This window comes from Pterocles gutturalis, unplaced genomic scaffold, assembly GCF_000699245.1.
Source record: "Pterocles gutturalis isolate BGI_N339 unplaced genomic scaffold, ASM69924v1 scaffold2531, whole genome shotgun sequence".
NCBI classification, from domain to species: domain Eukaryota; kingdom Metazoa; phylum Chordata; class Aves; order Pterocliformes; family Pteroclidae; genus Pterocles; species Pterocles gutturalis.
This window is the reverse complement of record NW_010105374.1, coordinates 55,908-77,728: the sequence shown is the minus strand read 5'-3', so window position 1 is coordinate 77,728 and position 21,821 is coordinate 55,908. Positions and strand designations below refer to the sequence as shown.

Genomic DNA, 21,821 nt, shown 5'->3' with positions numbered 1-21,821 from the left:
TTTCCCTCATTTGTTTTAGGTTTACTGATTAAACTTCACGTTCTTTTAAAATGCATTGCTCAGAAGAGAATATAGAAGGATTCCCAACAGTTTTTGTTCTTGAACTGGAGTGTAAATTCCAGGGAGTTTTTGCACATTTGTCTAGGAAAACTTTAGCTTCTTAGAGAGGTAATTTCCTGTGCTCTTAGTTCCAGCTGATTTATCTTAATTTCTTTAAGTTTTCCCTTTGTAATTGAAAACATACGCATAATAAAGCTAAGCTACAATTACAACAGTGGCTCCAAATTTCTGAATAGTTATTTTGAAAGTTTATGCTTTTAATGTTTAATATTTAGTATAAAAATAAGACATTCCGTGTAACCTGTGGAGTTCATGAAAAATCAGAAGTATTGATAGTACATTTTTTCTACTGCATCTTTCTGCCAGAACTCCTTGATGGGATTATCTTGCTGTCGAAGTGAACACAGGTGTGTGTGTTTTCTCTGCAAATCCGAGTTAGGCATAGAAGTCATAGAATTCAAAATCTTTAATTTGCGGCTTGATCTAACAAAATCCAACTACAGTACCATCAGCATGGAGGAATCTCCCCCACAGCCTGGTGAGCACCCCGGGGGATATGTTTGAAGAGTGGTACACAGTAAATTAGCCACTAAGCACCCATTAATGCTAATGAGAGCTCCATGGCTAATTTCTTGAGCACTGTGCTGTAAAGATACCTGTAGGTATTGGTTTTAAGCCTGGTTACCATATATTTAGACTAATAAAATGTACTGTAAAAAGTGAACAGACCATCTTATTCAACCATTATGGCATAATTTACACAAAGCAAGTCAGTCAATGTACAAAATCTGCAGATTAATAGGAGACACTTTTCAGATATGGAGTAAATATAATATTTGCATTCAAGAAGCAAATCAAGTATGCAAAAGGAACAACAAAATATATTTTAAGACTGCGACTAAAGCTGTTCTCTCCTGCTCTGGTAACTGTAGTCGTGGACGAAATTCATAATGCACGGCATGAAGTTGTTATAACTGAGTCTGTCAGCTCAATTGAAGTGCTATATCCATCATTACTTTTATTGTTAATTCCATTTCAGTGTTGTACATCACTTAGCTGAAGTTTCTATTCTCTTTTAAACTGTGTTTTGAATGTTTATACCTCAAGATAAAATGACAAAATTTAAGTGGAAGGTGCAGCTGTTACACTCTTAACTGATGTATTTCCAGCTCATGTGCTACAACAGCCCATCTCTGATTACACCAGCATTAGCTAAGTTGTCCATAAGATGAGACAATGCTATTAAGAAACAGGATCAAATCTCAAGGAAATGCTTTGTAATTTCATTAAAGTGGAATATAATTTTTCTTCCCATGCATTGGTCAGGACATGTAGGACACCAGTTGCAGAAACCCTTACAATTTAAATAGCTTTAAATTAATTAAAAATGAAAAGTGCTCGATGTACAAGGATAGAAACCCTCAAATGTGGTGCTACTTTTTATGGACAGTTCTACCACAGCTCAACACCTGTGATGGTTTGGATCTGGCACTCCTGTTCTTTAGATGCTAGAAAATTTTTCATCAGAGAAAGAAAGAAGGGAGCTTTTTAACATTTTACTTTCATTCTGGATGCATTTTTTCAGTTGCATACGTTGCAAACAGGCTGATTCTATTTTTCTCTGGTTTATCATGATCACATTTTTAATTGCTAAGACTCAGTGCAGAAAAGAACACACTTTTGTTCTTCTAATTGCAGAGGCAACCATTTTTCCATCTGCAAGAAAAGGAGTACTACTATGGAATCCAGCAATTGCCCAAAGTATTAAGAAAATCCATCGATTTTATTATTTATTTCTTACCACATAACACTAATCTGTACTCAGAACCGCTGTGCAGGCAGACTATAAATGAAGAGCCTTCCCAAAAAAACTTAAACCATAATGTCAACATAAATAGCTCAGTGGAAGTTTGTTGGTAGAAACTTTAACATAGTTTCACTAGTGGGCTTAAATTACTACATACATCATTCTGTGCTCTCACATAGTTTTGCAGCCTGCAGAGAGCCTAGAGTGAAAGTACCCAATAGCCAGATTCACCCAGATGTACTTTTGGACAATGAAGTTACTAACAAAAATAATTTTCAAAACAATTTTTAAAACCATGACATTTAATCATGTTTAAATAGATTTAATATTGTTCAGCTTCTCTTTTAGGTACTAAGTAAAGTTCTAGGAAGTTCAGTTGTATGTTAGATATACAATTAATATAATATTGGATCCCTAAGAATAATTTAAATTACCTTTTAATATGTATTTGGAGGTGCCCTATTTTTGAAAATTCAGTGTACAAATCCTGCAGCAAGAGTGTGAGCTCTGTATTTTCAGTGTCGTCTCCAAAAGGCTTTTTAAAAGGCTTATTGGCTAGCAGCTGTTCATGGAATAAACCATCATGTTTCTATGCACGTAAAGAATCCTTAGACTTCACATTAATGTTATCCCCTTTAAACTCAGTCATGCTATTCAATTTCTCTCATGCACTAAGTTAGGGAAGCATTGGAACTACAGATCTCTCTCTCATGGTAGAAGAAACATATAAATAAATATTCAGTGTACAATTCTCCTTACCAGTTCCAGCTCCTCCCCCAGGTCACATCTCTGCTTAAGCTATTTCGATTGCAAATGAATGTTTGATAAATAATTGGATACTGAAATGCCAGTTTGAGACACCTCTATCTGTACCACCATCTAATTGCTTACAAAGTTTTCCGATAGGTTCTCTTCACTTTTTTAAATGTTCCCTTTGCTGTATTCTTTCCCATACCTGCTCTCTAGTAAGTCAAGCACAAGTTAGCCAATTTTTCTTCCCTCAAGCACCTACAGACCAGCTCCAGAGTCTTAGTTTAACTTGTCCTAAAATGATTTAAGAAACTAGGGATTCGAGGGATTGATTAAAGCTACTATCTTTACCTTTATAATACTCAAACAAGTGTTCGTCAGATTTTTGCTATCAGATCATAGTGACACAGTACACGAAGCTTTTCAGGTACAACAATGCAAAGGCGCCCTCTGGGAAAAAGAGGCTAGATTTTCCATCTTAATGCTCATCCATCCTCTAGATTATGTTGCAAAACAAAAATTTAGGATGTTAGTCACACTTCAGTTTTCTCGCACCGGGTTAGATTTTGCCATGCCTTCATGGAGTGAATGTCAATTATATACCGAATCCACAAATAAAGCTGATTCTTCAGGTTTGCAAACAAAAGTACAGGCAACAAAATAGAATTCTATAAGAATAAACATCAAGAAAAGTCAATATTTCTTGTCTGAAACCGTATTGATTTTTTAAAAGGCTGTCCTGATCTGTAATGGTAAAGCATAACCATTTTAATAAACACACAGCAAAAAGACGTTGGAACACAAGCTTGTGAAAAAAATATATTTAGGAGCAAGGAGTAAAATGTAAATCTATTTCCCAGGATGCTGCATCAGAGAATACTAAATAGTTTATTTTGTTCAGAAGAATAAAGATAGAAGGCAAAATAAAGACATCGCAATTCTTCTGTAGTAAGAATAAACTCAATGAAGGCTGGAGTGTTTCTTAGCAGTGCACGCTATACCACTTGATAGCAAAAGGAAAAAAAAAAATGTTGGCACTTAAAGCTGGCAGTGCAGCTATCCATTTAAAGCCCTGTATCAGATTACCAACACCATGTGATGTCTTATATAAAGCTGGATAACATTCACGATCAGTTTGTATCCAGTACAAAGCTCCTCATAAATAAACAGGGCTAGAGGCATGTTTTGATGGCAGAGGGCATCGTACTGCTCTGTTCTTATGGAAAGATGGTCCTGGTTTAGTAAAGATATGTTTTGTTGGCAAAAAGTCTGCTATCATCTGGTTAAGTGGAAGGATGTTCAGACATGAAGCTGAAGCAAACATTTTAGCTTAATCTTGAAGGCAAGTGATTTACTTTGTAGCATTTCAAGGCTATTTATTTTACAGTGCAGCAGCTTGTGTGCCTGGGATCAGTGTGACTCACAAAATCTTGTTAAAATGGAATATTAGGAGGAGGAAAGAGAAAAATAAAAAAAGAAGAAGAAACAGAGAAAGAGTTGGAAGGAGTCAGAAATGGAAGTAAAAGATAAAATAAGGATTTAAACAAGAAGGATGTTAGAGAATAGGAATCTATCAAGTAAACATAAATTTAACTTCTTCCATTTGAACCCTTTAATGGAGCCCTTGCTTACTCTGGCCAGCAGTTTCTCTTGCAAATAGCTTCACAGGCATCAGTGGGACAATTTCTGAGAGTTACTGCATTTTTATGTCGGTAAGAAGTGGACTATATAGTCCTTCAGATTATAATTAACATAAATTACTACACAGTATTCAGAAGGAAGAGAATATTTATTCTATAAACTCAAATATCAGAGTACTGAAAGAGGGGGTTGTTTTAACCACTGGGAATCTAACATTAATCAGTCTCTTAATACAGTTGCTTTTATTTCACACACACATTTTATTTTAGACGCTATTTTACCTATTATTTTTCTATAATGAAGTTGATTAATTAAGGGAAAATTCTAAGCCTTAGAGCTTCTCTTCCCCCCTGTTCCTCCCTAATACACCTCTTTTTTTTCCACTAATGAATGGGAAATCATAGTGCAGCTACTTTGTTAACTGGAAGAAACTATTAATCTGGGAAGCTACTACTTGACATATCTACAAGCAGTCAACACTGCAGCTTTTATAATCGTGTTGCAAGCTGTTCTTTCCCAAAGCAAACTGATTATCTGTCTTTTCCTATGCTACACAAACACAGCTAAGTCTTTATCTACAAGCTTAGCCTATCATTTTGTGGAGACATCTTCAATGAATTATCTAGATCCTCGTAAAATCTGCCAGTAATATTACAAAGAATCTGACTGATATCAACTTCAGTTAAGGAAACATTAGGTAGTTACTTATTCTCAAAGTCAGATTTCTTGTAATACACATATACAGCAAGGACTGCCTCAAAATTTATCTCATCTGAAAGATATGTTTAATTTCAGATTTCTACATTAATATTACATTTTGCAAGACACTGTCAATATGTATTGTACACCTCCCTAGTCTCTCACATTTTTTCGGCTGAGCTTACTTTATGTGATAATTTTGCGGTGTAGCTGGCTTGTTGTAGCACAGTGAGTCAATGACAGAGTACGTGACAGCTGGGAAGCTGTTTTTCCATTTTCATCAACCTGTGACAGTGACACTATCCTTTAAAAGGGCTCCTTTGATGTACAAGTTAAAGAGGCTTCTATCATTGCAAGTCAATGGCCAACAGCCATCCTATCTTCATCATTTTTATGTAGGTGTGACATCCTCCATCTGTCTCTGTTGCCAGTTACTGAGCAATCACAGGATTTAAGAAAAACATGTAGGTAGATGGAAGAAAGACATAAGACCTGTACAAAGAGTGGATTACACTCTCATCCTCACTTATCACAGTATTAACTGGTGGAATGGAAATACAACTAATGGACAGAAGGATTCAGGACAGTGAGGGGGACAAATAAAATAATCCCACACAGAGCCCTTTGCTGGTCAAATTGATCTCAGTCACATGTAGAAGTTGTGCTGTGAAGTTCACATGTGAGGCTGTCAACCACATGAAAAACTACTTTTCCTACCACTGAAGACTACAACCAGAAGAGATTTTAAAATCAGTTATCTGACTAACTAGGTTTGGATAAAGAAACTAATCAAGCCCTGTCTATACTAGTCCTTATACAGAGGAACCACTGATTCCAACTAGTTCACGGTCTGCCCTTCCACTATTCAATTCTTGAACTCCCCTCATTAGTGGAGGAGTAAATTGAACACAGGAGGGTCGTATGTACACAGGTTTTTTGTAGGCAGGACCCAATTATATCTAACAAAATAAGAAACAGGACCAACGAGAACTGGGGGTCTTTAAGGAAAAAGCCCTTTAATCAAAATAAAAGGATATTATAGGGATCTCTGAAAAAAGCTTTCTACAAATACACTCATTTTACTCTTTTAAGATTTGTTATTTCAGTATTTGCACCTTTCTGGTATATTTGTTTTTGTTATTTTTCAAATAATTTTACTATAATTTGAATAATTCTTTATATAGTGTCATTTAGATATACTAGTTTACAGGAGAAAGAAAAAAATATAAACCCAAAATATTTTATTTCTAAGATATTAAAAAGGGCACAAATGCCATTGTCTTACATTGCATATTCATAAATGAAATGCAATTTTTACTTTCCATTTCAACTAGGACCAATTATTCTGAACTTAACTATGCTTCCTGAGTGCACAAACTGAGAGTAACTTTTAGAGGACATCAGCAGCAGCACTACTTTATATTTGTAAAAAATTTGCCTAATGGATCTTACACTGAATGACTTCAGTGGAACATCCCAGCAGGGTAGAGGTGGTGTGGCTGCTCTTTCCAATGATCAAATGTGCCTAGAGACATAGGAAGTTAGTGGCTAAATCCCTTGATTAGACCCTGGAAAGTCATGCTTAGGGGCAGCCAGTTTATTTGCTTCCAGTACAGAAATCCCGTCTAGAACAGAACTGATGAAAATCCCAAGGGCGCTGTCCTATTTCTTTGCAAATGCAGATGATCATAAAGCTGAAAACTGATCCAGAGCTCGGTGGACGCTAACGTTAAATAAGAAGTCTTTTGAAGAGCCTTCTGTGGGACCACAAATGTGGATTTCTCTTCCACCAGAAAACTGATGGATTGTTCCTATAGAGCAGACAAATCAGAAAAAGTCTGCAGCTATGAAGAAATCATAGTAATAGGAAAAAATAGTAGGTGGAAGGCCTGGCACAAGGAGTTCTACTGGACCAGAGGCTTCAGTGACAGAAAATTATTGAGGATTCTAGCTGGGCCATGCACCTACACATAATAATATTTGAACAGAGAGGTCTGAATCTTCAGTAAGTGCATGCAGCGACAGGAGGCTTATGTTCAGAAAGCAACTATTCCTGAGCTAGTGTTTGCAGATGACTGCAGTCTCCTGTCTCATGTCCCCAAGGACATGTAGTTATTGGCCAGTCTGGAGGGTCTGCAAGGTTCTTCAGATTAAGCAGTTCCTCTAATAGGAGTGTGCATTCAGTCAAGACCAGATAAGGCTGGCTCTCCAGCGTTCACAGATATGTGCAATTCAGTGTAATGAAAGATCCCTTTGGCTGTCTGCATTTCAGATGCAACTCTGCAGATGCAAGGGTAGATGATGGCAGTACGGTAATATTGGCTTGACTAATAATCAGGTAACGTCTAGGGAAAGGATATGATGATGATCCACAATGGAAGGCCATCACATAACACTTGTCTCTACTGTGCCTCATAGTTGGGAGATTTAGGCTGTGCATCCTTGATAGGCATAACCTTGCTACTATGTGCTTCCATCAGCTCAGTCCCCAGGCTCTTCTGTGATGAACTGAATAATTCCATTCGCAGGACATGATACCTCAGCCTACACTTCTGGGGCACTGTACGTTACCGGCACTGAAGTTATGATAATCACAGCTGAATGCTCATGTAGCTTGTCTACATGATGACACAGCCCCTCCAGTCATTATTTGCAGAGGGCTCCAACCAGATACTCAAAATATTACACTAACCTTAAGGCTAATCTTATCATGTAACGGAGTTTTGTGACAGAAGATTATTTCTCCGTCCTGGCAAACTTGGATAATATCTCTATTGTTGTACAGAGCTGTGGTGATGAACTCTATAAAGCAAAAGATAGAGAAGTAAATAAAAAAAAAACATTCAATAATATAGCGTCTCCTCTAATGGATACCTCTGCACCAACCTCTGCTCTCACCTTAAAATTCATAAAATGTCTCTTACAAAAAATGAGACACTGAAGCTTTGATGGTAGTTTTGAGAAGACACTTCATCATCATACTGACTGGCAGCAGGGAAAAGCAACTTAGAAAACTGCTTTTTCATGGAGCAGGTGAGCAATAATCTATCAGGAACAAATTGTGATACTGCCACAGCAAATGCAGGAAAAAACCTTCAGAACCGTCACACACCTAATTCAAATTGAAGGGTATTAGACAGGATTTGCCCACAACTAGCTTGCACATTTTCTACACTGCATTCTTAAAAAAATTCCTTCAAGATGTGCAACTACAAGGCTAAACTGATGCAACTCTCTCAGATACCACAAAAGGAAAGAAAAAAATATTGCAGGGGGTGTGGAAGATGATTGCCAAACATACTGCCATGAGATTTTCAAATTTCAATCATATGTTCTAATATTAAACTCAGGGTTGAAAATATATAATTTTTTTCACAAAAATGCCTATATGGAGTTTCACCATTACAATTTAGGTACCTGATCTTCAAAAGTGCTCAGTATTCAACAGTATTAAAGGTGGATGAAAAAGGAAGATGTTCCAACTCTCCATCTGGATATTTGTATATGGACTTCAACGTACTTTCTTCTCAAGCCCAGGCTCACTCAGTTACACATTCTGGTGGATATTTTGTGGTTGAAGTTTTTTTTTTTGCAAACCAGAAATGCTGACTGAAAGGATAAAAAGAACTTTTCTACTTCTCAGTCATGAATATGCCATCATAATCTCTTTTCTTTTTACTGTACAGCTTTCTTTCAACATTATAAAGAAGCCTTTTCTAGATATGAAAAGGTTCTTGATAAATGATTTTTATTTATTAAATGATAAATTCTCCCTCTCAGGTCTTCATTCTCATCCTGCAGAAATCTGATTGGCAAGTATACCAACCCCAGAAACTACTCCTGTTAGGATCCAGGTGCATGATACAGAATACGCTTCCTTTCTACACGATCATGATGAGCACAGAATACACAGTCTTGCTATGTTGTGTGAGCAGTTATGTAGGTGATCTGTCTTTCCACAGAGGGTTTACAAGGGCATGGTTACTTTCTATAGAAATATTTCAAAATCCTTTTTAACTACTAGGATTATATATGTTGACAGTTAGAAAAGGGTCCCTTAGATTCTCAAATATCTGTCTGAAATTTGCCACTAATTTGATGTGACTACAGCTAAGTTGCAAGGTTAATTTCATGCATTTCTGGAATAGGCACAAAAATTTAAGAGAGGCGACTTAATGATTAAATGAGATAAATGAACAATACTAAATTGTTCTTTGCTTTCATGATATCACTTCTATCAATTGTTAGGTTCACAAACCTTCAAAAAACTTAAAAATTGCAAGTGCCTAAGTGCTGCACACTTTTCCATTTGCTTGGCTTTTTTTTTTTTTCCCATTTGCTTGGCTTTTTTTTTTTTTTTTTTTTTCCTGTTCTACAGAAGGTACCATTTCTTGTGCAACAGTAGCCTGTCCTTTTTCCCACACCCACCACAGAGTGCCGGTGAAGTCAGCAGGACCGGGACGTGCTGCGCAGCTCCAGGCTGCCTGCCATGGGCCAGCAGGCTCCTGCAGCCGGGGCTGCATTTATTACACCCCGGTTTACAGGAGGCTTTACATTGCTGGGAGCAGCTTCCACTTCCAGTAGAGCGAGAGCTCAGGCAGCATGAGATGCAACATTCCTCAGAGGAAACTGTTCTCCTTTTTATCAAGCATCTTTATACCAGCAAAAAAAAGCTAGCTTGTTCCAAAATGAATCTCGCAGGCTGAGAGGAGAGGAAGAACATTTACAATATGGAATTGATCCATTTTAAGCGTTCTAGTTGGCAAATGCATTAGAGAAAAAAAAAAAAAAAAGGAAAAAAAGAGGAAAAAAAAAAAAGATTACAGTCTGCAACAGATAATCTGGCATGAATCAGGAACAATATTTTGTAGGTGGGCCCAGCACAAAGCAAGGTCCATTAGGCTCAAAGGACAGTGCAACAGAACAATGGAAGCAGACAGGAAGTCTGCACTAATAAATATGCTCATTGGGCCAGTGCCACTGCCTAGCATGGCATAGATACATACAGAAAGATTATACACTAAATGGTACAAACACAGTCCAGTCCATCTGTCATAAACATTAAGTCCAAAGGCCACAGGTGCAGATGGCACTAAAAAGTAAAAATTACACCCAGACAGAGACCACTTGATGTAATATGGAGAAGAAAAAAAAAAAAACAGCAAAACAAAACAAAGCAAAACAAAACAAATCCAGTGATTTGTTTCCAATCAATAAATGTTCTCTGAATGTCCTTGGCAATCTCTGCTTCGTCCTTTCCCTCTGTCATTCTACATGCATAACATACATTTTATTCCACAAAAGGATTTTGAGCATTCAGGACCATTTTTTATTCAGTTAAATAAATCTACTTGATATTTTGGCAAAAAGGTGAATAATTTAAAGTAAGAGTCAGTCCCTCATTCTAGTGTGTTGAGAATAGGAGATGGAGTTGAGAATAGGAGATGGAGTTGAGAATTGGAGATGGACTTGAGGTTAGGAGATGGAGTTGAGAATTGGAGATGGAGTTGAGGTTAGGAGATGGAATCTCTTAGGCTCCAGGTCTTGTTTGAGGAACGTTCCCATACTGACAAGGTTAATAAAAAGGAGGAGAAGGTACTCTCTCGTAGTCCAGGTAAACAGAAAGGAAAGTAAGTTCCAAAAAAAAAAAGCAAACAATTTCTGCTCTTTAGCAATTTTACATAATACTTGTACATGACACTGATTTCTCATACTGAAGTGTCTTTAATATGCTCACTATATCTCTGTAGGTTATGTATGTAACAATAGTTACACACCACAGAAAACACTGTATAGAAGGGTTTAATCTGCCATAGTTTTCTTCTTTGACAATCACTGGAGGCTAGTAACCAAATATTCAGGGCTAACTGGGAACAGGCCACCAGAAAAGGGCTCTAAGAACAGTCCATCCAAATGAAATGGTTCCCTAGATAAAACACTGGCATTCCAACATTTTATCTTTGGTTACCAAATCAACTATATCTCAAACCTGTGGAAGTCAGAATTTCACATTTGTACTTTTTCAGCCATTCTGTGATGCAGTTGTAAAACTTGTACAAGCACTTCTCAGGTTGCCAGCTGATTAAGTGAGTGATGCTAATTCTTTAGCACCACTTACAGAAGAGTTTTAAAACTATAACCAAATGCAATACATCTTTGATGGAGTGTTGGATAGTGTTAAATCCCTGGTTTAACAAAGAAACAAAAGCCATCCAACAATATAATCATATTTCACATGTATAAATCTATTGAAATTCTTGGCAACTGTAGTGTTGTTTCAGAAACAGAAGTAGTTTTATTCATACAAAAATCTCTAGAACATTTTTTCGCTACAAGAACAAGCATTATCTTTTCATCTTTAGTCAGCACTGCCCGTTGTGCCTCATTCAATCCATTCATGAATTCTGACCTCCAGAAATCACTGAATAAACCTGCTGCCTTTGTGACAGCACTAGCCATAAGATTGTACAAACAGGTGAATAAGATGTGCTCCATTTTCTCTTTCTTCTGGACAGATTTTTTGTAACTGGGAAGCAGACACTATCATCACAGAAATGATTATGCATGCTATTTCTTTGTTGTAGTCAAGTAGTATAAAGATTTAATAATACAGAAATGAGTCAACTGAATGTTATTTCCAAAATATTAAAGAATCATTCAAAACCCCTAAGTTCTACAGTTTTTACTTTTAAGAGGCACATACCCACTAAGCAAGGATTTCAGTATGGTCTCTACAAGAGACAACAATGAGTAACATCAATCTAATTTTCCTAAATTATTTAAATTTTCTGAAATTGAAACCATCTAGGAGAGTGGTTTTGTGGGGTTTTTTTAAAGATCAAGAAGAGTAAACAGTGATTTTTAAGACCTATTTCTTTACCTAATACCAGACAAAGTATTTCACATTTGAATTTCGCATTCCCCACCAGCCCTTCCTTGTTGGTGAGAACAAGGTCCAGCATAGCACCTCTCTTTGTTGGTTCCTCTATCACTTGGAGCGTAAAGCTATCATCAACACACTCCAGAAACCTTCTGGATTGCTTATGACCTGCTGTGTTGTCTCTCCAACAGATGTTGGGGTGGTTGAAGTCCCTCATGAGGATCAGGGCTTGTGAACACGAGGCTGCCCCTGTTTGCCTATAGAGGATCTCATCTGCTTGCTCATCCTGGTCTGGTGGTCTGTAGCAGACCCCTACTATATTGTCCCCTGTCCCTGGCCTTCCCTTTAGTCCTGACCCATAGGCTCTCAGTTGGCTCCTCATCCATCCCCAGGCAGAGCTCCATGCACTCCAGCTGGTCACTGACATAGAGGGCAACATCCTCTCCTTGCCTCCCCTGCCTGTCCTTCCTAAAGAGCCTGTATCCTTCCATTCCAACACTGCAGTCATAAGACCCATCCCACCATGTCTCCGTGATGCCAATGAGATCATAGTCCTGCAGGCGTGCACAAGTTTCTAACTCCTCTTGCTTATTCCCCAAGCTACATGTATTTGCCTAGACACACTTCTGTTGGGCCCCCAATGAAGCTGACTTACCAGCAAGAAGTCTTTTTTGTTGCCCTTCAGGTGCTTTCCTGCTGGTCTGTGACTCTTCTCCATGCTCTGGGCATCTATTGCTGGCCCTGGCTTCAAAATGGTGTGACTGGGATGGGTAGAGGTTCTCCTACGTACAGGTAGAAGCGCTCTTCACCAGGTTGGCAAGCCTATGACCAAAGATGCTCTTCCCCTTCTCTGACAGATGGACCCCATCAGCCCCCAGTAGACCAGGTTTCTCAAAGCGAGTCCCATGGTCCAAGCAGCCAAACCCCTGGCTGTGGCACCACTCCTGTAACTATTTGTTGATTCGATAGATCAGACTGGCCTTTTCAAACCCCTTCCCTTTGACCAGAAAGATTGATGAAAAAACTACTTGCGCTCCAGAGTCCTTTACTGCTGCTCCCAGGCTCTGTAATCCTTCTTGATGGACCTCAGGCTGCTCTTGGCTATATCACTGGTGCCCACATGAACCAACAGCAGCAGATAATGGTCAGTAGGTTGTACAAGGCTTGGTAGTCTCTTGGTGATGTCACTGATACGAGCCCCCGGTAAGAAGCATATGTCTCTGCAAGAGGTATCCTACTACTGTCACCCATCGTTTTTGTTAGATGCACTGGCTGTTATCTGATGAGCAGATCGGGCTGCTTCACTCAGCTCCAGTGTCTCTCCTGGTGCGATGGGTGATTCCTCATTGGTCTGCAGAGTGGTGAAGCGGTTCTGCAAGGGCACCCCAGACTTTGGGGGAAGCCTCTTCCTCCCACTGGTCCTTGCCCTTGCAAGCTTCCACTCTTCGTCACTGCTGTCCCCCTTCCCTTCTGTGTGTGCTGGTGGGGAAGTTGCTGTCCCACTGCACTGTTAATTTTTAAATTCAGTGTTTAAAACAGAAAAATCATATCAATGTGTTGCTATTTTTTCTGAAAGTGAAGATGCTACATAGTTACACCAATTACTATCAAATTAATCGTTTGATTACCTACCTTTTCTGCTACTGTTCACCAATAGCACCTAACTATTGCTGTTAGGGCTCAGGAAAGCAACCAAGCTGCTGCCTGGGCCCTGCCTGGAGTTAAAGCTAACTGGACAGGACATGCTGACACTACCCATGCAAACATGAACAGAAAATGAGAAACTAGTGAGAGATAACAAAGTGAGAAGCTAATAAACTCATCTATAGATAGTGCAGTGAAGAACGGCTGGGTTTCACAGGCACTTGAGAGAGAGTGACGTGATCAATGACCAAACTTCATGAACAGTTGAAGGTGAGCATCGGGGACCTTCTGGTGAGTACAGTCAAGCAAGGCCAACAGTGCCCAGGCAACTGTAACAGAATTTCCATGCAAAATCACGAGTACATAAACAACGGTATCAGAAATAATGAACTGGCAAAGAGATATAGCAAAGCTGGGACCAGTGGGAAGACAGAAATTGGGGCAGGCTGTTTTTTGGGAGGAGACTGAAATAGGAAAGAGTTAACCAGAGAGTTGAAAAGAAACATCAAAAAGCATAAATGGAAAAAAGTAAGAAATAGGAAAAGTGATTAGAAGTTATGCAAGTCCTGTAAGCAGTCCTGCTGGCTGGGTAGTCCTGCATTTGATCAGCACAGCCCAAATCAGGACAACAAACCAAACTTGTAAACATGCAATGCATACATCCAACCTGCTTCTGCAATCAGGAGGAAGCAAGTGGGGGACAGGCACTTCCCTGGCCTAACAGCAGAACATCTGGATGGGACAGATTGAACATCCTGGTACCACTCTGCTCGTGTCCATTCCAGTGCTGATCACACTGGTATCTTCCCAGACACTTCCTAATATCTTCCGAAGTATTAATCCGTACAATATCAGATTGATTACAAAGCCTTCCCCATTCCCAAGACAGCTCACATACCCTTTCCTTCTCCTTTTAGTCCCCTGTCCTCACTGTTAGTCATGTTGATTTGGCATAAGGAAGAGATAGGCTTACAAATATCTACTGATCACTCCCTTTGTTCCACTGTTTCAGTTCCAAAGAAAAATGTGACAGATTTCTTATGATTTTCTTGACACATTTCTTTCTTCCTAAGCAAAAAATATTTGCACCACATTTCACATCAAAAGAACAAAAACAGGGCATAAGCACCATTAGATCAAACTAAGGCACAGTTCAGAATCCACAGGCCATCGGTTTCCTACCAGCAGCACTCGCCATCCTGGCCAAACACGTATACTCAGTAAATTTCCGGCATCCCAGGATCGATGGCAAGGACTGCTCCACAGGAAGAATCCTCCCAGCAGGCACAGGAGGTTCAGAGACCTGGATAAGCCATCAGATCACATCTGGAATGCCAAGGTTTTATATTTCCCATCATTACCCATGTGAAAAAAATACTTTGCCGATACCCGGTCTAGTGGAGGGTGTCCCTGCCCATGGCAGGGGGTTGGAACTCGATGATCTTTAAGGTCCCTTCCAACCCAACCCATTCTATGATTCTATGACTCTATCTACTGCCTCCCTGCTAGGAAATCTCTTGTAACATTTAGAGATTCATTATAGCTCCTTAACAACTCAGGGTCACCTGATGTATGAGAATATGTGACCTTCCTTGGGAGGCAGGAGACACTATTCGCTTGCAAGAAAAATGTTATTTCAAAAGTTGCAACACTATTATTTTCTCAAAATCATTCTGCCTAAACATGATTTTTTTTTCCCCTGCAGGCATCTCTACTCCAGATTAAACAAGCCCTGCTTTCTCAGAGTCCCTTCACAGGGCCTATGCTCCTGCCACCAACCGTCTTGGTAGCTCTCCACTGGACTTGCTCCGGTTAATCAACATTGGTCTTGTATGGGCATACCCAGGACTGGATACAATGTTCTAGATGTGGCCTAATTGGTACCAGGTAAAGGGAAATAATAATTTCATTGTATCTACTAGCTATTCTGCTGTTGATACAGTCTGGTGTCTAACCCACTATCCACCAAGACACTTGTGAAGTTATTAAATAGGATGGATTTCTGGACAGTTGCCTGAAGAACACAAGCATCGAGGCAGAGTATGATCCATCAGCCACTACCCTGATGACCCACCCAGTTTTCTGCTCATCTAGTAGTCCATTCATCTACTCCATAACAACCCTGCTTGGCTATGAGGATGTTGTGGGAGATTGTGTTGAAAATCTTGTTAAAGCCAAAGCACATGACATCCCCTGCTCCCCTTAACCATGAAACCAGTCAGTCCAGCCACTTCATCATAGAATGCGATCGGGTTGGTCAGGAATTAAAATTCATGTTACTCCAAATCACATTTATGCAAGAGAACTTGGTGTAAGCCTACCAGATGTAAGCACTCACATTCCCTGTGGTCATCTTTACAGCCAAAATCAAGCTACCAGAAAATCTTTACTCATACATTTTCTCTGAAGTAGTATAAATCTGCTAGCAAAACAGAATACTTTTGACACATGCAATCACATGATTAACACTTCTACAGGAGCACTACTAATAAAATTATTACTGAGAAAAATAGATAAAATATTCCTGTGAGTCAGGTTCATGGGAAATGACATGTGCTACTGCTTCGTGCTGTTTAAAGACGCAGTTAGTATTTTTTAAGACTTTCATCCATATTCCATCTAATTTTAATTAAAAATGTTCTTAAGTTTCACATCTTAATTCCTGGAACAAAATCAGTGTCAATATGAACTTGTTGCGATCATAAAAAATACTAATGAGCTCCCAGCAGTATTTTCCTGCAGAAATTTCATAATGGTCTGTATATATCCATATACATATATATTAAAAAAAAATAGTGCCTTGATAAAAATACAACATATATAAACATAGATTAAAAATTTTCAGAAAAGCACATCTCTTCTTCTGGACCAACATAAAACTCCCAAATAATGTAGCTAAATAATGCAGTCAAATAACATTGTTATTCATTGCATTTTTACAGTGTTAGGGAAATCTAGTACATACAATTGAAACTGAGATTTAACCTTCAAGTACAAAAGGAAAAAATAAGCCTATGCACTTGTTAAATGTTTTCTACTCTGTGAAGCCTATTCTTAATATTCCCTTGCAGTATGTTGAGTAACGACAAACATATACTACAGAAGATCTTTTTGATGTATTAGAATTTGTTCATAAAAGAGTTATTCTGTAGAGTAAAGCCAAACATAAGATTCACTTTTAGAAGAGACTTGTTAAAAACATAAAGGTCTTCAGAAATGACTTTGCTTGTAAACACAGCCATGAATATAGGCTACAAAAACTGAATTCACATTTATTTGGGTTACAGTGAAGGTGGTAGTGTAGTATAAACCTCTTGGGAATACATACATATAAGAGAAATGATTGAGAAATTTTCTATGAAAAGAAAATGATTCACAAAGTCTCTAGAAAGCCTTAACTCCACCTATGCCTTAGGTTTAATATCAACAGTATAAAAGCTACAGATACTCAGCTTCAAGCCACCCCATACAACCACTTTTGTTCTGTCACCAGGATATGTAAAACACTTGAGTTCAGCATCTTATTGCTTTCAGCGGGAAGTAAAGAGTATCAAGGAGAAACTGAAGTCTAAAGTTTATTCTTGAAGGATGTGAAAGTGTGGAAATGAAAAAGAAAAGCCTAGCACTGACTCAAGCTACAGAGTGAAAAGGGTAGGTAACAAATTCCCAGCAGAACTCCAGGATAAAGTGATTCCAAAAAAAAACCAAACCCAAAACACAGCTACACCATCCAATCTGATGTGGGCAGGGAAAAGCAGCACTTCTGATCCCTTAAGCACCTTAGAAACACAGTTGCCTCCATAGATATGCTTCCCTAAAGTGGTAGAACCACCAAAAATGAAACAGTTATACAGAGGTTTTCTTGTGTTAGAGAGTACATTTTCCCAGAATTATACCAATCTCATAGGCTGTCCTTCTAGTCCTGAAATGGGTGAAAAATCTATCTATGGAACTTTTGAAATAACAGTTTGTTTGCCTATATTTAACATTCTAATTTACTATCTTTATTTTATTTTAGGTTATTTTGTAATCTGCATATTGATAATGTGACCACAGGTAAGGAACCTTAGTTTATTCAGTTGCTGGGGCAAATGCCACAGTTTCCTTGTTTATTTGAAGAGATTTTCACTAGTACCTATTACTGATCACCACTGACTGAATTAGTACGATCCCCATCTGGACATAAACCCACAATTTTCTGAGACATGTTTAAACAGAACACACAGCTTTATAGTTAAATGACAGATACCTCCATAACAGGTATTGCAAAACTGTTGGAAGCCGCCCCTGTATCCACACACACACATACACTAAGAACGGAGGAATTCATTCATGACTTAAACATAAAACCTAGCAATATAGTGGTAAGACAATTTCACTATCAGAGATACTTTGCAGGGAAGAATTTTTAAAAGCCAACAAACACATAAATCAAAGACATCAGAAAAGAGGGACAAAATGAGAATATCGTGTTAATATACTTGTAAAGAAAATGTGAACGTGATACCACACACAAGAAAGTATCAAACATTAATCTACCAAGAGACTGAGAACTTCAGTGATAAGGTAGCCCTTCTGTAATCATGAACAGCTCTGCTGTAATCGTCTATCCTTGGTCTGGATACAGATAAGACTAGCAAACTTCTAGCACAACATTCTACTTGATTGAATTACGCATTTCCAGCAACATTATTTTGATCCCTCAGTTTTGGGGGATTATACCCTGTATGCTACAGAAAAAAAAGCAGATCAGATGTTCACAAAATTTAACTTGTAAACAAAATTATTTGAATCCATAGAAATACTTTGACTTTTGGGCTTTAATTGGCTAAAACCAGAACATTTAGTATTATAGAGTCACCTTCACTTCAACCTTTGCAATGCTTTTCAGGAAAAACATTTGAGGAGGAGGGCCCTGTCCGAATAACAGCTAATGAAGAATATCAGTTACCATAAAGGAGTTGTTCCACTGTGGCTCAGCAAAGCAAAAATTCTCACACTCTTTTTTACCCAGCCAAAAATGAGAAAAATGTGAAAAAAACCAATAGGAAAATATTGTGAGCCAAAATGATACAGACATCAGAAGTTTACCTGGGGAAAGTGGGTTTGACTTTCAGATTCAAACCTATTTTCCCAAAACACAATCAAAGCCAAGAGTGAAATCACTACTAGAAGCTGTTTTTCTGCTTCCCTCTAAATGAAGAACTGAACTGAATGGAATGGAATTGAATACAAGCTTTTTGGAAGAAATTTGAACTCAAAATGGAAATTTGTCATTTAACATGCTGCCACTTGAATGCCACACTGTTAGACTGGATCCTGTGTTATGAAAGAAATGAGATTATTCCTAAGTTTCCTTTGCCTCAGGGGAAAAAAAAAAGTTGAAACAAGCCTGCAGAGCTCCTGGTCTCACCACTGATTCAAATCCCAGGACTTCCACTGATTTTGCCAAAAGCAGGATTTTACGCTACACCTGTAAAGGAAGATCTTCTGCAAGATCTGTGATGTGATGTTACAGTGACAACAGTGTGGAAAAACCTCATCATGGGTCAGATCTGCAATGGCAGTTTATGACATCTCTGTTTCCTTCCGACCTCAGTTTCTACTGCTGATAGCTGTTAGAGTTATCAGGGAATCCTTCCTCTGCAGCAATCCTCTCCTGCAGCCCTCTGAACTGCATTCACACTTACACCGTCTGATTCTAACGGCATACCAGTGCCCATGAGAAAAGGTTGCGGGGTCTCTGTCTAGTACTTCTCACTTTTAAGTGCATGACAAAGCACATAAAAAGAAAGTATGGTTTCCAATAATAATCAATTTAAAAACAAGCATGAAAGGCAAGAAGAACAAGCAAAGATGGTTTTCAAAAGTTCTCCCTATTTGTATAGTTCTGTTCTCTTGGAATATATTGGGAAATTTCTCCATCAGCTCATAGACAGCAGAGGTAAGTCAGCATTGAAATAAAAATAGAATATATCATCTTTACACGGTGATATTTTTTTTTTTTTGTAATTCTTTAATATTCAACAACTAAAATTTAATAGCAAGGTAGTTTTCACGGTAATTAGTTAAAGTGCAAGGAAACAGAACGGGGACAGGCAGGTTGCTCTTTCTAGATCCACAGAAAGCAGCTTGAACAGAAGCTTTTCAAAGATGAGCTTTTGCAGCTAGTATATGTTGAAGGATCTTTTCAGGCACAGACTATACCCGGTGATTCTTTTCCTTGCTTTAAATCACAAAAGGAAACAACGAGCAAACAATGGCTTTAAAAAGTGAAACAAAAGATAATTCAACTTTATATACAGAGTCTGCCTTCCTCTCCCCCTCTCTCTGTGTATGTATGTGGATATACACAAAGACTTTTAAAACAACACTTAACGATAATTACCCAAACTTGTTACCTAAAATGAGAAAAATCCTTTTGTTACTTTAACATCAGGTATCTGAAAACTTGGTTCCTAAAAATTATCCTCTTTCTCCTAATTTTTCACTACCTAGCTCGGAGGTAGATGCAGTTGTCAGTGCAAATTTTGTAATAAGTATTACACACTGGCTTTGATACTGATTCCACAAAATAAGGTTTACAGCAGCTCGGCAAGCTATAACATGCTACAAAATGCATGTTGTTGCTCAAATATACTCTGTTTAGGCAGTCATTAACATATTATCTGTCACTATCATATTAACCCAAGTATTATTAATCTATCTTTCAAAGAGGACAGGAGTATTGACTGTAACCCACTGCAAGCCTTAAGCACATGTTAAAGGAGAAGTTAAAGACGGAAAGCAGGGCTTAAATACACAAAGCTGTGGCACCTCACTTGCATTTCAGCACTCTGTACTGACCTCTACTGGTTTATCCACTGCAGCTTTCATAAATATGAAACAGTTTACTTTTATTGAACTTTTGTCGTGTCTTGTTCGAATTCAGGGAAAAAGTAAACTGTATCCCACCCTGACAACTTCACCCTGATGGAAGGTCAAAAAGTGATCAAGCTTCCGACTACTGGTGGCAGTTTACCTGTAGTGGGTGAGACATTGTGAAAAATCATCTGATAAAAAAACCCTAATAGTACATATGCAGCTGCAGAAATATATCAAAATCAAAAAACTCCATCTTAACACTTTGGGTGTATTTTTTATGACTGAATAATTTATCACATTAGTTTTATTCAGCTGCTGTCTCATGTCTGCATCATTAGGTGTTTGGTATATAAAATCTGGTTTTGTACTGTACAATACCCAGCATCTGACCCATGATGAGAACCAGAAGTATTCCTTCAACACAAATACCAAAGTTGTGAAAATCAATTCATCATCTTCAATCACCTCCTTTTGACAGACTTCTGCTTCAGAGAACATACAAGTCTGTACAAGCTTCTTCAGAAGAAATATTTGCTCTAATTAGGACAGAGCTGGCAGCTTATCTACCACATGCCAGTGCATCAAAGTACAGTAGCAAGTTTGCCATTGTAAAAGTATTACTGTAAATGCTTTGTCAAACTAGAGTCATTACCCTTCTAACTGGGAGCAGTGATGCACTCATCGCACCTTTAATACCACTAAATGAAGTTTAACCCATCCACTTCCTACCTGATCACAAGAAAAAAAAAAAATCTTTAGTCTTTATGTGCCTTACAGTAAAGAGCAACTCCAGTGAGTCATAAGTGAGCAAACTTTTCCGTCCTTATTTACCAATGACACTTTCACTGTCAGCAGCACTCAAAACTTTCCAATTTTAAAGGGCTATTTTTAGAATTCTTTGTTATGCAAGTCTTTAAGAACTAATAACAGTTTTAACATATCATGAGAATTTCCTTTCCTCTCACTGCACTCTCAATGACTCCAAACAATTTTTTTTTTTTTTTTGGTAAGTCACCTGTAGTGGCTGGAAAATAACAAGCGTTGACCATGAAAACAATGAAGCTTTGTTTTCTGTCGGTGTACATAGCAAAGCAGACCACAAATTGTTAACTGAATTTCAGAACAGCAAGATGCCTGTTATTCACGAAGCTATTTTGTGTAATCATGTCTTTTTCTTTCATTTTTCATAAAAACCTCTGTAGATCGTGAATATAAACAAATCAGATAAATCATCAGGAATCTATAATATTTTCATACGGTAGAAATAAATATCTGAATTACATCAGTGTGGGGGTTTTGGGGGGTTTTTTTTTTTTGGGTTTTTTGTGGTTTGGTTTTTTTTTGTTTTTTTTTGTTTTTTTTTTTTTCCAAATCATCCCCGCCTCACTTTTTGAGCACTCGGATTTCTCTCCCTTCTCTCACCGCCGCGGAACCTCGCATCACTACCCCCTAATGCGGGGCTTTCCCCCGGCCGCA

The 21,821-nt window shown here is 38.2% G+C and overlaps 1 protein-coding gene across 1 annotated transcript in view; it reads right to left on the bottom strand.

Annotated features, from left to right (window-relative positions):
• Positions 1 to 21,821, bottom strand: part of ST18 (suppression of tumorigenicity 18, zinc finger) — a 160,164-nt gene that overhangs the window by 137,617 nt on the left and 726 nt on the right. The gene's annotated exons all lie outside the window — the stretch shown is intronic.